Source organism: Heptranchias perlo, unplaced genomic scaffold, assembly GCF_035084215.1.
Source record: "Heptranchias perlo isolate sHepPer1 unplaced genomic scaffold, sHepPer1.hap1 HAP1_SCAFFOLD_44, whole genome shotgun sequence".
Classification (NCBI taxonomy): Eukaryota; Metazoa; Chordata; class Chondrichthyes; order Hexanchiformes; family Hexanchidae; genus Heptranchias; species Heptranchias perlo.
The window spans coordinates 3937395-3953192 of NW_027139453.1; the positions used below are offsets into that span (position 1 = coordinate 3937395).

A 15798-nucleotide genomic window follows, 5' to 3' on the forward strand; every position below is an offset into this window, starting at 1 on the left:
CTGATATTGAGTGTAGAGAGGGGTCAGTGTTAGTCATTGGTGTTTCGTAATTGACTTCGTCACCGGCCACGCCATATCCTCGGGATCAATGTCGGACAAACGCAAAACTTCAAATCTAAAATGTTATTCCATTTGCACAGAAACAACGTAATGCAAAGTCACTAAACGAAACGCAGAGCAAAAGAAATGTCAGTTAATTTTGGTATTTTCAAAAAGATGGTGAATCATTGCAGACCGCTGTTACTGCGGTCGCTTCATTTTCTCGGTCAATTAATGGTTTAGCGTCGCAAATATTTCGCCGTCTTTGTGGCGCAATCAATCAACTCGTTCGGCTATTAACTGAAAAGATTGTGATTCTAAGCCCACCCAGGGCCGTAAACAGAAAATTAATTGACTTGTCGGTTAGATTTACAGTCTGAGACGTTCACTGTTTCAATGTGTCCTTCGACTGTAATATTGTCCTCATCACAGGGTGTACGTTTAAAGTCGTCTGGTGCATTTTTATGACTGGTTTTGGACCAGATTATTCAGTTCGTGTAATAATTTTGTAACTACTGATTCGGCTAAACAAGGATCGGAATAGACTGTTTACGATTTCGGTATGAAAACAATTCAAATAAATATATAAACATTCTAAATGAAAACTATACACGAATCGGGAGTTACACCCTCAGTATCAACGAATCTTTGAAATTCACACTCTGCGCAGGGCTTTAATAATTGCTTTTAGACTTTGATTCGTTCTCTTTAATATTATTGGCTTCTCTACTGTTTTGTAAGAAGTAGTTTTTTAAAGTGGAATTGAACCCGGTTCACAGCAGTGAAAACACGGTGTCATAACTGGACCTCCTGCTCAAATTCCGCCGAACTTTTCCTGCGTGAGCTGGTCGACAGGATTCTGATATGGGACCTGGCACATGGGGCCACCGAAAGAAAGAATGTTTTTTGATTGGGCCCTTCACACCCCAGGACGTCCCAAAGCGCTTTACAGACAATGAAGCACTTTTGGTAGTGTCGTCACTGCTGACATGTAGGAAACGAGGCAGCCAATTGGCGCATAGCAAGATCCCAAGCACAGTGATGTGACAATGACCAGATAATGTATTGTAATGACGCTAGTGGAGAGATGAATATTGAACGAGTTGGCAGGGAGGGCTAATTGCCCTGAAAGGTGAAGTCAAGATGATTGTATCAATTCGAGTTTTGATCTTTGTAATGCTTTTCTTTCCTTATTTTTATCTCCTTCAGATTCCAACTGATCAGAAAAATGACAACTGAACTCTCAACGAATTTTCGAGCAATCTGTCACTCAAAATGAACAATGTTATAAATAAAGAAATAAACCGGATTGAGACGGTTCACTTCACTTCACTGAAACGTCTAATTCCGGTTAAACCGGCGCGGCGGAGTCACAGCAGCTCATCGCTGATCTGCACCTCAACTCCATTTAGCGAAATAGAAACTGGAAAACTCATGTTTCGAGACGAGTTTACTAATTTCCTGATAAATGAATATCACTAAACGATCAAAACATTCCCTGCCCAGATTAAACACACAGCAAGGGGATGTGTGGAATATATAGCAAGAAACCCGCGATTTTATTATTACACGGATAGAATCCCGTGCTCAATATTAACATTAACACTGAGCGCCATGTCTGGATCTGACCGGTTTACCCCGTGGTGCGGGACCCCGTCCGCGTTTATATTTACCAAAAAAAGAAAATCAGAAAATAATAATCACACCCAGCAGAATTGGGGATTGTTCGTATTTTACAGGACAGGATGAGGCCACTCGGCCCGTCGGGCTTGGATAGTAAATTCTGTTCACATTCTCCGCTCGGTGTTGTTCTCCGTGTACATTTTTAGTTTACCGATTTGTCTTTTACTTTATTTCCCCTCTCTATTTTTCAGGCAAAGTGCGAAAGAGATTCGCTTTGGAGGCTAAACACTTCGATCAAAGATTTGAACATTGTTTATTCTGATTGTAGGTTTCTCCGAGATCCAGCGGGAGTTCGGTTGTCAGTTTCCTGATTCATCGGAAACAGTAGAGCCAACTTGCAACAAGAAAGAAAACAATAAATGAACAACATCAACAAAGTGAAAGTAAGAGAAAGATACAAGTTGAGTCCTAATCACACCTGGCACGGGTTTAAGATCTTCAGCTGAAACTTTGCAACAGCGACCGTGTGGCCTAATGGATAAGGCGTCTGACTTCGGTATTAGTCGTCGATGTTATCAGAAGATTGCAGGTTCGAGTCCTGCCGCGGTTGTTTTTGCATTCCTTCGAACGTGCGCCGTGACAGTTTTATCCCGGACCGTTCCTTGCAGTGGCTGACCTCATGGAACGGAAATCCGTAAATTCCTTTGCTTGCAGTAGTTGACCCAACACTTTCAACATTGTCGGTCTGGGTGCTCGGGCAGGACATAATGTAAAAGTGACTTTAGTTCTACAGTTTGGATTCAGAAATGTTCGAATAATCCATTGTGCTCTGTACGGACGGGTCCGAATCCCATCCGTGTCGTTATTGTATTGAACTTTCGTTGCGGCCCTACAAAAGTTTTCCACAATCAAAATGGGCTTGAATGCTATTATTATCAATCCAACACCGATGTTTTAAGTCTGTGTCCCCGGTTTGTTTCTATTTTGTTTAAATGGAGAGAGACAATTGGAATTTTTCACCTGATGTAATGAGATCGGAGAGAGATCTATCTGTCCTTCCTTGCTGCCTCTGGGGTTTACAGCGAATGAAAGATTAACGGGAATATCAAATGATAAGGGAGCTGGAACTTAAAGGGTTAACTTTATCAAAACTTTTTAACAATCTTGAACCAGTCCAGTTATTAGATTTGCACCAAGTCTGTACATTTTTCTGTTAAATTTATGTCCTCTACCCGGTCTTCATCAAGAAAAAATTAAATCTGGAGGGAAGTCCGGTCCAGATTTGAGCGCAGGATCTCTCTCATTGTTAACAGTCTCCCGTTTTGAACTCGAATCCCACCCATGGCTCGGTTCCCAGTAACTGCTGCAGAGATTGAAGGACTTCGGTCCCTCCTGCATCTCCTGCATTTTACCATCTCGCGATTATTCGATCGGTATTTGGGAACATGGGAGAAAGCCTGGCTTTAAATCCAGAACATTTAATTCCTCAACAATCCGTCTGTTGATCCCATTCCACGGTGTCTTTAGTTAACAATAACCTCGGGAGTGCAATAGGAATCCAGTCCGCAGTTTGCTTCCTTCTCTGTTCCTGTTCTCTCTCGGTGTCTCTGAAACACGATACACTGTTTGGATCAGGAACCGAGTTCTGATCAGACCTGTGACAGACAGGCAAGAATCCGTCACTGAAACCCCGAGACACAGGGAATGCTGTTCATTCTGTTCCAGGGACACTTCGTGAGTCGCTGAAACGTTTGAATTCCTATTCCCACAAAGGACGGAGCCAAGCGGAGGAGGGACGTGTTTCTCAATGATCGGACATTGGAGCCCATCGAAGTGTGAGTTCCGATGGTCGATGGGTGTCTGTTGAACGCCGTGAGGGCTTTGGTTTCCACCCTTAAACTTGGACCCTTCAGTTCGCTCTTTGTGTTCAGCTCTTTTTATTGGTGTTACTGAGTCAGGAATGTTGGACAAGACAGCGGGAGAATTCCCTGCGCTTCTTTCAGCAGCGCTGGGTAATCTTTAACATTTACCGACAGGTTCTCATTTAATCGTCTCTTCTGAAACCTCCCACCAGTTATCCCTCAGGACTGCCCTGATCTGGGTTCCTTTGCCAATCACCTTAAACCTGTGCCTTCTGGTTCCCGACCCTTCTGCCACTGGAAACAGTTTCTTCTCACACGCACAATTAAAATCGCTCATGATTTTGAACACCTCTGTCAAATCTCTTCTTAACATTCTCTGCTCGAAGGAGAACAACCTCAGCATCTCCAATCTCTACAAATAACTGAAGTCCCTCATCCCCGGTACCATTCTTGTAAATCTCTCCTGCACCTTCTCTGAAGCCTTGATATCCTTCCTCGAGTGTGGTGCCCATAACTGAACACAATACTCCAGCTGAGGTCTAACTAGTGTTTTATTCAGGTTTAACATAACTTCCTTTCTTTTGTACTCTATGGCTTTATTTATGAAGCCAAGGATCCCATATGCTGATTTAACAGCCTTCTGTACTGGTCCTGCCACTTTCAACGATTTGTTTACATACATCCCCAGATCTCTATGTTCCTGCACCCGATTTAAAATTGTACCATTTCGTTTATATTATCTCTCCTCATTCTTTAGGCCAAAATGTATCAATTCACAGTGCTTTGCGTTAAATTTCATCTGCCATGTGTCTGGCCATTTTATCAGTCTGTCTGTTTCGTCCTGAAGTCTGTTACTACTCTTTTAATTGTTTATCACATTGCCCAGTTTCGTGTCATCTGCACACTTCGAAATTCTGCCCTGTCCATCCAAGTCCATGTTGTACACTATCTGTTTCAATCCGACGCGATCAGACCTTCTTTACAAAAATCGTTCTCAATGTGCGCCTTGCATTATCAAGTAAGACTTTGCAGAATGTATTAGGTAAGAAACGACATTGGTGTCTGTATGTGCAACGTAATAAAGTGCTTCCTGATTTCACCGTGAAAATCCTAGCTCTAATTTTATGTTCCGCACCACCCCCACCACCAGAGGAAATATCTTCTCTGTATCTACTCTTCCAAATCGTTTTATCATTATAAATACCTCAATCAGATCAACCTTTCAAACTGAAGGGAATAGAATCCAAGTTTATGCAACCTGTTCTCATAATTTAAGCCTTTATGACCAGGGATGATTCTGGTGAATCTGCGCTGCACCCCCTCCAAGGCCAATATATCCTTCCTGAGGGGCGGTGCCCAGAACTGAACGCAGCTCGACAGATGTAGCCTGGCCAAGGCTCGATACAACTGAAGCATAACTTCCTCCTCTTTGTATTCCAGTCCCCTTAAGATAAAGGCCAACCATCCTTTTAACCTTTATGATTACCTTTTGTATTGTCCACTAGTTTTTAGTGATTTGTGTACATGGACACACAAATCCCTTTGCTCCTCCACTGTTCCTAATCTCTCGACATTGAGAACATTTTCCGATTGCTTGGATCCAAAGTGAATTACCTCACACTTCCCCACATTGAACTCCATTTAACACAGTTTTGCGAGACACTTAATCTGTCTCTGTCCCTTTGTAAGTTCCTGATTCCATCCACACAGGTAACTGTGCCGCCGATCTTACTGTCATCTGCAAACTTGGATACACAACTTTCCATTCCTTCTTCCCAGTCATTGATAAATATCGGGAGCACATTCCCGAGTGTTCACTGAAATCCGGGTCATTAACATTTTGAGGAATCCTTGAAAGCCCACTGTGTTTCCCCACAGAGGTTTCAGTGAGCGCTTCAGTAAATCTCGTCCACGGGACTTTATTGGAAATCGTCAGTTTTTGCTGTTCAATCAGAATTGTCTTTGCATCCCGTGCTGGCGAGTCAGGGATTAGTGTTCCAAGAATCAGGAATAGGATCTGGAACCAGATCTTGCCGACTGCGCTCCTGGAGAAATATGAGTTCGATTTTTGTTTTTGATCCGCTCGATCAGATTGAATTTGACACAGAAACAAGAAGCGGTTTTGGTGAAACTGATCAGAGGGTGAAGCGTGAAGGTGGTTGAAGCGATGAGCTGCTCAGTTTACACCTGCCACAGTTTATATCTGGATTCAGCACCAGGCAGAGAGATAGAAACAACTGTCTGGTGTTTATTGATCTGATCGGGAGGTTAATATCACCGACGGCTGATTCACTGAGATCTCCAGGCCTGTGCTCGGCTACCGTTTGGTTTCGTTCCCGGTTCGACGCGTGCTTTTGTCGGGTGAAGGAGACAGATTTTTGCTCTCCCCAAGTTGTTACAATACTGGACCGGCCTCATTTTCTGTGTGAATAACTGGGATAAGTGGACAGAGCAGGGACAGAGAAGGCTGTTCGAACCCGGAGTGGAAGAAGTTCGAACTTTTGACGGACGAGAATGATTTCACTTTCATTATAATCCTGCAATTGCTGGGACCTCGAGCCATAATGATGTATTCACGGCGTGCTCCGTTACCGATAGGTAAATATTGTAGCAAGTGAGATATGGCATGGCGTGATTTGCACATAATTTCTGGAACATTTGCGCCGCTCCTCCGAAAGTTTGAATTAAACGATAAAAGTTGCTTTCGTCGCTCAGCCCAACGTTGCCTTGAACGGCGATCGCCAAATCGCTGTATTTACGTCATTAATCGCGCCGCAGCACCTAACGATTGGACAAAAACAGCAAATGAAGTATGAGGCAGCAAGAAATGACTGAGAAAAGTCACAGACTTCAGCCTCTCAGTTTCTCACTCTCTTTCTCTCAGGCTCAGTCCTTTGTTCCTTTTCAGTCGTTCTTGCTTCTTCTCCTTCCTGTCTTCCTTACTTCTATCCATCACTGCCTTCTTTCTTTGAAAAATGGCGCTCCTGCCATCTGCAACAAGCGGTTTGATGATTTTTGACGAAGAACAAAATTCTAGTGATGCTTAACTGAGATTCGAAACCCGGATTTCTCATTTGGTAATCAGTGAAAGCCCCAAAGCCAGATTCACACCCGGAGATCAACGAACCATTGGCAATAGATCCACGCGGCCACGATAAAATTTCGCTGCCACCCACAGCCGATCAGCCATCCTTTCAAACGGTTCCTAGCCATCAAATCTCGCTTTCTATTCCATGTACAGCACCATCGATTTGTGCACTAATTATTTCAAGTGAGCAATATCACCAAATTTGAATGTACAACTTGTCTTATCCAGTAAGACGACCTAAAATTTAAATGCTCTGAATCCACATTGTCGTTTGTGTGAGAATAGGTGCACTAGGTAGACTAGCGCTAATACTCATTTCCTAATGTAAAACACACACACATTAAACTATTCTGCAGTCGTTGTGGGAGGTCACCCAAAGGAGTAGGTCAAGGCCTGGTGTATCACAGACATTACTCACCAACATTTCGTGGGAAGAGATGCGAAATTTAATAGGATAAGACCAGATAGTGTGGAGAGAGTGTGGGAATACAACAGGATGAATATGGCGAGAAATAAGATCTACTGCCAGGAGATAAGGAAGAGAGGGTCATGACTGATATCCATGGTTTCTCAAGGAGAGACCGATGAACAAATGATTGATGTTGTTGCGCAGACGAAATGAAGAGGAAGCAGCAACACAGTCGCTTGCAAAAGTATCAATACGATAACTTTGGAAAAAGCCGACATGCATGTGGGCGCCGTGGCTCAGTGGTTAAAGCACCTGTCTTGTAAACAGGGGATCCTGGGTTCAAATCCCAGCAGTGCCTTTAGCTCGTTTTGTTTCTTTGCTCCCATTTTCCAACCGTTGTGTTCCAGAGAGCAGCGAGAGCAACGTTTCCTCTTCCTCATTTGCTGCTTGCAGAAGCCCTTGGTTTGCTTCACAGCCTCTCTGTGTTGACTGCAGAGTTAAATTAGTTCCAGAGGTTCCCGTCCACGGGTTTACAAATGAGGTTAAAGCGCCCCCTGCTACTTTTATATTTCCATTAAATAATATCAATCAATTGCCGAATAAAAATTCAGCTGTTCGCTGATATTCTGTATTTTCCCCAATCGAGTAGACAGGAGGGAATGAATCTTTCTGTGAGGACGTTGGACAAACTGATTCTAGGGTAAAGCTAAACATTCATGGTGGAGATTAAACACAGACCAACACCGCGGGACCGCTTCTGGTCAACGACTTTAATTCTTAAACCAGAGCTGTTTTAGCGAAGAGGTTGAAGAGCTGGATTCTCAATCTAAAGTGATTCCGACCCGCCGGTTTAACCGGATTTACACGGTTCACTTCACTTCAATAGGAAAACATTCGACAATTTCAAAAGATTCATACCCTCATTCTCGAGACCGGAAAGAAAGTGAAACTTCAAATTGTTTCTTGCAGAAATAGCAACAAAGATTCTTATCAGGATTGACTTACATTCAGAGCATGTGTGAGCACCAGAGGACAGAATGTACACGGTTTATTGACGCAACGCACGTGGAGAAAATGTTGGAATGTTTCAAGATGATGTGCAGATAGAAGCTGAATGTTTATTTATCCAAATTCAGTTGATCTCATTGATGCAGAATGCAAAATGTGAAAACACAGACAAAAAACACCGGAGTGATAGGAATAGATTTCAAGCCAATTACATAATGTAAAAAACAATAGAACATTTATCGGTAGGGCTGCATCCAACTTGTAATACAATAGCGAGGAGAATGGGATTCGGACCCTGCGAGCGCACTGCATTAGCATCGCCTCATGATTTCGGCCACCTCGTCGCACCGGTAGCTTCAAAAGCCGTTTTATTTCCTTCTTTCTGAATCCAAACAGTAGAAATAAAGTCAACGTTACAACATGTCCTGCCCGTGCACCCAGAACGACAATGTTGAAATCGTACAGTCAGTAAGACAATGAATGTGTGTATTTACGTCAGGTCTGTCCTGAGTCTGTTAGAAATGGTCGGGTGTAAAACAGTTCCGGCCCATGTAGACTGTCGAGTCCGAGGGTCAATTGCAGTTATCAACACTGAGATAGATAGATTTCTGTTAGTTAAGGGTATCAAGGGATCGGGAGCAAAGTTGGGAAAATGGATTTAAGGCGAAGATCAGCCATGATCTAACCGAATGGTAGAACAGGCCCGACGGGTTGAATGGCCTCCTACTGTTCCTAATGTTCATGTTGTCCTTGGCGTGAACTATTATAATACCACAGAAAACATCAAAGTGAAACTCTCTGGAATGGATAATAATTGAAATTAATGAACGGAGCAGAAACTGGAATCCCCACCGCAGCCCACAGACTCCTGGGGATGTGGATTTCCGTAGAGCTTCTGCTTCATACTTGTCACAACCTATTCCAATATCGTCCAGGTCCCGATACCTCGGGTAGCGCTCTTCAAATAGAAAGGTGTCAGTTTCATCATCATCTGTAACCGTTAAAGTTCTTCATTTCAATGAAATCGACGTTATTTCAAGCCCTTGTCTATGGTTACATTAGTCCACCTGAAGTGTTCGGGCAAAGCCTTATGTCTTCCCGCCCGAAAGACATAAATTCCTAATTGAATAAAGAGCCTGAACGGCCACATTCAAACAGATGGATAAATGGTGCAAGAGGGAGGGCTTCAGATTCCTGGGACATTGGGATCAGTTCTGGGGCAGGAGGGATTTTTTCAAAATGGACGTGTTGCACCTCAACAGAGCTGGGACTAATGTCCTCGCGGGGAGGCTAACTAGTGAAGTGGTGGAGCGTTTGAACCAAATTGGCAGGGGCATGAGCATCAGAAGGAAACAATGGAGGGGAGAAGCAAAGAACACAGAGGATTGGGAAGGTCAAATAACACTAGTTTAAAAGAGAGTTCAGAAACAGGAGATATCAGACAGGGTCAAATCAAAAGCAGTCTAAGATGAGTTCGGAGTGCATGTGCCTAAATGTACGTAGCGTGGCAAAACAGGTTGGTGAGCGGCAGACTCAAGTCGCTTAATGGTTCTATGATTTTGTGGGAATAACAGACACCTTGCTCAATGAAGGGGAGGACAGTGTACTTAATATTCCCGGCCACAAGGCATTCAGGAAAGATGGGGAAGTGAAGGAAAGAGAGGCAGTATTGATCGAATGCACTAATATAGCACTGGAAAGGGATGATGTAGACAAGAGTTCAAAGACAGAAACTATTTGTTTAAAATTAAGATACAATAGAGAAGCTATTACGCAACTGGATGCAAACTGTAGACCACCAAATAGTGGGTAGGAGAGAGAGGAGCAAATTTGGGGGCAAATTACAGAACGATGCAAGAATTATAGAGTTCTGATAACGGGGGGATTCAATTGTCCCAATATAGAATGGGACAGTAAAGAGTGTAAAGGGCAAAGTGGGGAAGGAGTTCCTGAAATGTGTACAAGATAACGTTATGGGACAGGGTGTTTCCAGCCCACCGAGTAAGAATACAATGCAGGGTCTAGTTCTGGGGAATGAAGTTGGGCAGGTGGAGCATGTTACAGTGGGGCAGAATTTGGCGAACACTGATCATAATATCATTAGGTTTACAATAATTACGGGGAAGGTCAAGCAGGAGTTCCTTTCCGGTACAGACTGGACACATCACTGAGAGGTAGAAAGGAAGGGCATGGAAAGCGAGAGATCCACGCATGACTAAAGATACGGAGACTAAAATGAAACAGAAAAAGAAGGCTTATGACAAATGTAAGGATCATAAAACAGTAGAGAACTAGGCTGAATACAGAAAGTACAGAGGAGATCTAAAAAAGGGAATAAGAGGGGTAAAGAGAATATGAGAATAGATTAGTGGCTCACATAAAAGGGAAGACAAAAGTCTCATAATTGTATAAATATGAGAAGTCAAAGGAAGGGTGGGACCGATCAGGGACAATAAAAGGAGATGTTCTTGTGGAGGCAGATAGCATGGCTGAGGAACGAAAGGAAAACGTTACATCTGTCACACGTCTGATCACAAAGGGGGAAAAGAAGGCAATTGCAGGTCAGTCAGCCTAACGTCGGCGATGGGGCAACATTTAGGGCCAATAATCTGGGACAAACTTAATTATCACTTGGAAAAGGTTAATAAGATAAAGTCAGCACGGATTTGTTGAAGGAAATCGTGTTTGACTAACTTGATTAAGTTCTTTCATGAAATAGTGGAGAGGGTTGACGAGGTTGGTGCAATTGTTGTTGTGTAAATGGACTTTCAAAGGGAATTTGATAAAGTAACACATAATATACTTATTACCAAAATTAAAGCCCGTGCGATTAATGGGACACTTGCAGCGTGAATACAAAATTGGCTAAGAGACAGAAAGCAAAAAGTAGTGGTGAACGCTAGTTTGTCAGACTGGTGGGAAGAATACAGTGGTGTTCCCCAGTGGTCAGTATTAGGACCACAGTTCTTTTTGATATATGTTAATGACCTGGACATCGGTATGGATGTTATAATTTTAAAGTTTGCAGATGACAGGGAAATGTAGCAAACAATGTGGAGGATAGCAGCAGACTTCAGGAGGACATAGACAGACTGGTGAAATGGGCAGACTCATGGCAGATTAAATTTAACACAGAGAAGTGCAAGGGGATATATTTTGGTTGGAAGAATGAGGAGAGGTAATCAAAACTAAATGGTACAATTTCAAAGAGGTGCAGGAACAGAGAGAGCTAGATGTGCACATACACAAATATTTGAAAGTGGCAGGACAAGTTAAGAAGGCTATTAAAAGGCATAGGGGATCCTGAGCTTTATTATTAGAGGCATCAAGTTCAAAATTAAGGAAGTTATACCAAACCATTAGAAAACTCCCGTAATGCCGCAACTGCAATATTGTTTTCAATTCTGGGAACCACACTTTAGGAAAGATGTTAATGCTTTCGAGAGGGCTCTGAAGAGATTTCATAGATACTAGGGATGATGCATTTCAGTTATGTGGAGAGATTGGAGAAGCCGGGGTTTTTCTCCTTTGAACAAAAAAGGATAAGGGGAGATATCATAAAGGTGTTCAAAATCATGAACGGTCATGAGGAAATATTTTTTTTTACACAGCGAGTTTTAGTGGTCTTAACAGCAGTGCTTGAAAGGGTGGTGGAAGCAAGTTCAATCGTAACTATAAAAAGGGGAATTGGATGAATACTTGAAATGAAAACATATAGAAATGTACGGGGAAAGAATAGGGGAATGGGACGAAATGGATAGCTTTTTCAAAGAACCGGCAAAGGAACAATGGGCCGAATGGCCTCCTCCAGTGCTGAAACATAATATGACAATATGATACCACGTGTTTTCATCGCGGGGAGCAATGCAAACCCGTGAAGCATGTTTGAGAATTATTGGTATTGAGTCGGTGCATCGACAGGAGTGAACCGTGTCACAAAACAGGAGGGAAATTGAACCTCCTTCTGTTTAACGTGTTGCAGTGATGCTGTCAGAGTCCGGCTTACTGTATATTGTTAGATAGAAATATGAACATAATATTGCACCAATCGTTGGGCTGTTCCATTTGAAAATACTTGCAATATCCTTTGGAATTAATTAGTGCAGCACAAACATCACAGTGAAGGGAATTGCGGGCTGTCCGAATGACTGGAAGTAATGTCAATGCTGCTGTTCCCTGATCCCACTGGATGTTTCCCTCGATTATAAATAATGATTTTCTCTTAATCTCTCATCTCACAGAGTCAGTTGGAGCCGTGTGTCCAGCGTCAAGATTCACCATCACTTCTCTGACAGAATGAGAGTTCCATTCGCCGTGTATCCATTTACCGTGTTGCCGCCAATTATACAGACAGTAATGATTTACTATCCGATTATAGCAGCCATTGGAGTCCCCGGTAAGTTATTATATTCATTTCCTAAATGTATGATTCAGAATTTAACCGTATTACGACTCTTATCTCGGTAACTGTCCTTATTTCACTGTGTTTTTTCCAAGTTAAATCAAAGGCAGAAATTCAGTGACTGTATTTCCCGCTCTATCTTGTTCCTTGACTGATCATTCTATTGACAGTATAATGTTATTGTTCATCTCCATCAAAAGCTGCAGCTTATTTTGATCATCAAATGAGTTTCAAATTGGTGCATTTTTAACTGAGAATCCTTGCAGTTTGTGATACAGTGGATATATTTAGATTTAAAGTTATTTCCCGTGGTCCCAAAAGACTCCCTCTCCTCTCCTCCTTCCCCTCATCTAACACTCGGCAATATCCGTTCAATACCTGGACATATAACAGATTTCTTCTCCTCTGCTCCTTCCCCTCATCTAACACTAGGTAATATACGTTCAAGAACTGGACATATAACAGACTCCCTCTCCTCCCCTCCTTCCGCTGATCTAACGCTCGTTCATATCCGTTCTAAACCTGGACATATAACTGTGAATCCGAACAATCAGGAGTGGGATTTGTTCAATCCCATTAATCAGAACTTTCAGACTGTTTTCGGTCTTTTCCCACCAAAGTGTTGATATTATTCCTGGTGATCACAATCCATTCCCAGGGTGGGTTTGTGCTCCACGTAGAACACTGATTCTCACTCTGATCTTCTCCCATGAACGGTTGTCAGCCTGAAATCAGCCACCTCTTCAACCAACGGGCCGGCATTTTGCTGCCCTCTGCCGGTGGGAAGCAGCTAGTTTATGTCAGACCCCTTTCTGTCACGATGCAGGTGAGATTGGGAATCCAATGCAGTGATAGAGCGATTGAAACCGCGGAGCGGCGCTCCATGAAACTGTCCTGGGTTTGACCCGATTTGAGAAACCCGTTTCATCCTCCACCACCTGTATTTTACCCATAGCATCGATTAGATGCCGGGTTATGGCCCCTTTATACTAACCGGACACTTTTATCAGTTAGATCACTCACTTGCAGATTGATACACCTGCTGCACTTTTAGCAAGTCTGTCCGCCCGGTCAAAACGCTGCTCGATACAAATTCACCTTTAATATCACTCAGATCCTTAGAGTGAGAAGATTGTTCTGATCGCATTTTGCCGCCCTGTCCCCATATCCCTTCATCACCTCTTCCTCCATCCACCTGTGATCGGATAAACCATCAATATTTCGGCCGTTTGATTATAAAACTGTGAAGTCTGTTTAAAGATGTTGCTCAGTAAGAACCGAGTGAAGTGAGTTGCCTGACTGTCCCTCTGACTGTCACCAGTCTCAATGTCAATGCAGCCTAATACTCCCACTGGAAAATTCGCGCCTCTATTAATGAGGGTTTCTCTGAATATATCAACTTACAGGGTCAGTTGTAGCTCGGTGTTCCGCACCCAGAGTCACCATCAATTCTCAGACACAAATAAAGTTTAATTGATTGTATATCCGTTCGCCGTGTTCCTGTTCTCCAGGTGGTGTTTGATGTTTGATTCAGAACAATTACTTACTTTATGAATCAGGGTTTAAATAAATCAATGTTCTTGTTATGTGTCCGATAAGTTGTTGTTTATTCTGAAGCATTTGTGTTACTGTTTCTCTCTCAATGTCAAAATTTCATTGAATATCAAATCTGCGTTTCCCCCCACCTTCCTTTTGTGATATTTTCATTGGGATCATAATGTACTTGTAATGTCCAGCAAAAGCTCCAATCTGTTACAATCATTGAACGTGCTGTCAGCTGGTGTAATTTTATCTGAGAATATCTTCAGTACTGTGCGAAATGTTATATACCCCTAACTCCACATTCTCAAGTTATGCTACAATGTCAATTATTTCCGTGCTTTTGATAGTTTTCGCTCAAGAGAACATTAGCAAAATTGCGAACGTCTAGAATTGGAGTTAAATTGTGACATGAGTCGGTCATTGGTTGTGAGATAGGAGACAGAAAGTAGGGGTCGATGTTAATGGAATGTTGTCTTTTATCGCCAGGGGGTTTAATTGAAAAGTGTGGAAGTGCTACTTCAGTTGTACAGAGCTTTGGTCAGACCCGATCTGGAGCACTCTTTTTAGATTTGGGCACAGAATCTCAGGAAGGATATATTGGCCTTGGAGGGGATGCAGCACAGATTCATCAAAATGATACCGGGGCTGACAGGGTTCAATTATGAAGCCGGGTTGCATGAGCGTGGTTGTATTTCCGTGAGTTTAGATGGTTGAAGGATGATCTGATCTCGTTATTTAAAATGGTAAAGGGATTCGATGAGGTAGATGCAGAGAAACAATTTACTATGGTGGGGTCCTGAAGAAGAGGTTAAATTTAACATTAGAGCTCGGCCATTTTTGAGTGAAATAAGGTAACATTTTTTTCACAGTAAGGATTCTGGAAATCTAGAAATGAGCACTGAGATCGATAGATCATTGTTGGGTCAGAATATCAGTGGATATGGAGCAAAGGTGGGTAAATGGAGTTCGGTTACAAATCCGCCATGATCTAATTCAATGGAGGTACAGGCTCGTAGGGCTGAATGATCTCCTCCTGTTCCTATGTCCTTATATCCCGTATCTAGGACCATGAGCCATAATTTCTGAAATGAGAGTTGCATTCATCGTATGTCCATTTCCAGAGTAACTGAAACCTTCAGAGGTGCAAATTAATTCCTGTGTTAATCTTGGAACCCTTCGAGTTCCCGGTAAATCATAGAAACCGGTTCCTGTTCGTATAAATCCGGGTCTCACTGTGTCACTGCTGCTCTTGCGGGACTTGTCATTTGCTGTATTTGTCCTGAAGTGATTCTTTTGCTGATTTCGGGTGAGTGTCAGAAATTCAGAGAATATCACGACCTCCCTTTCCTCCAACTTTCTTGTGTGATATGTTAATTGATGTTATAATGTGTTTTTATTCTCCAACGAAATACATTGAATGTTTCAAGTTGATGCGGCTGTAAGTGAGAATGTGAGCAATATTCAGCCAGTGGGCTGTTGTCAGGTTATGAACACTGTATTTCTGTTAAGTGAATGGAAAAGCAGCATGTGGGAGTTTGTGGAGATCAGAGAGATCCCAGGCAACCACATATGTGGTAAGTGTCCACAGTTCAAGGCGATTCAGCTCAAAGTTGTTCAGCTGAAGTCCGAGGTGCAGACACTGCAATGCATCCGGAAAGGGTAGAGTTAACTGGACACTTTCATCCAGGAGACATTCACACCCCTTAGATTAGGTTGTAGTTTAGATTCGTTCAGTGGTCAAAAACAGGAGGGTGTGATTGCGAGTCAGGCTGTTATGGGGACCCTGGATGTAATGTTGGAGGAGCCACAGCATTTGACCTTGTCC

At 42.7% G+C, this 15798-nt stretch overlaps 2 non-coding genes across 2 annotated transcripts; both read left to right on the plus strand.

Annotated features, from left to right (window-relative positions):
* Positions 1-2182: 2182 nt before the first annotated feature.
* Positions 2183-2272, plus strand: trnar-ucg (transfer RNA arginine (anticodon UCG)). Its single transcript is given in 2 exon segments — positions 2183-2219; positions 2237-2272. It is a non-coding gene; the product is annotated as a tRNA-Arg (tRNA).
* Positions 2273-7306: 5034 nt separating this feature from the next.
* trnat-ugu (transfer RNA threonine (anticodon UGU)) lies at positions 7307-7379 on the plus strand. The gene has a single exon. It is a non-coding gene; the product is annotated as a tRNA-Thr (tRNA).
* Positions 7380-15798: the final 8419 nt, after the last annotated feature.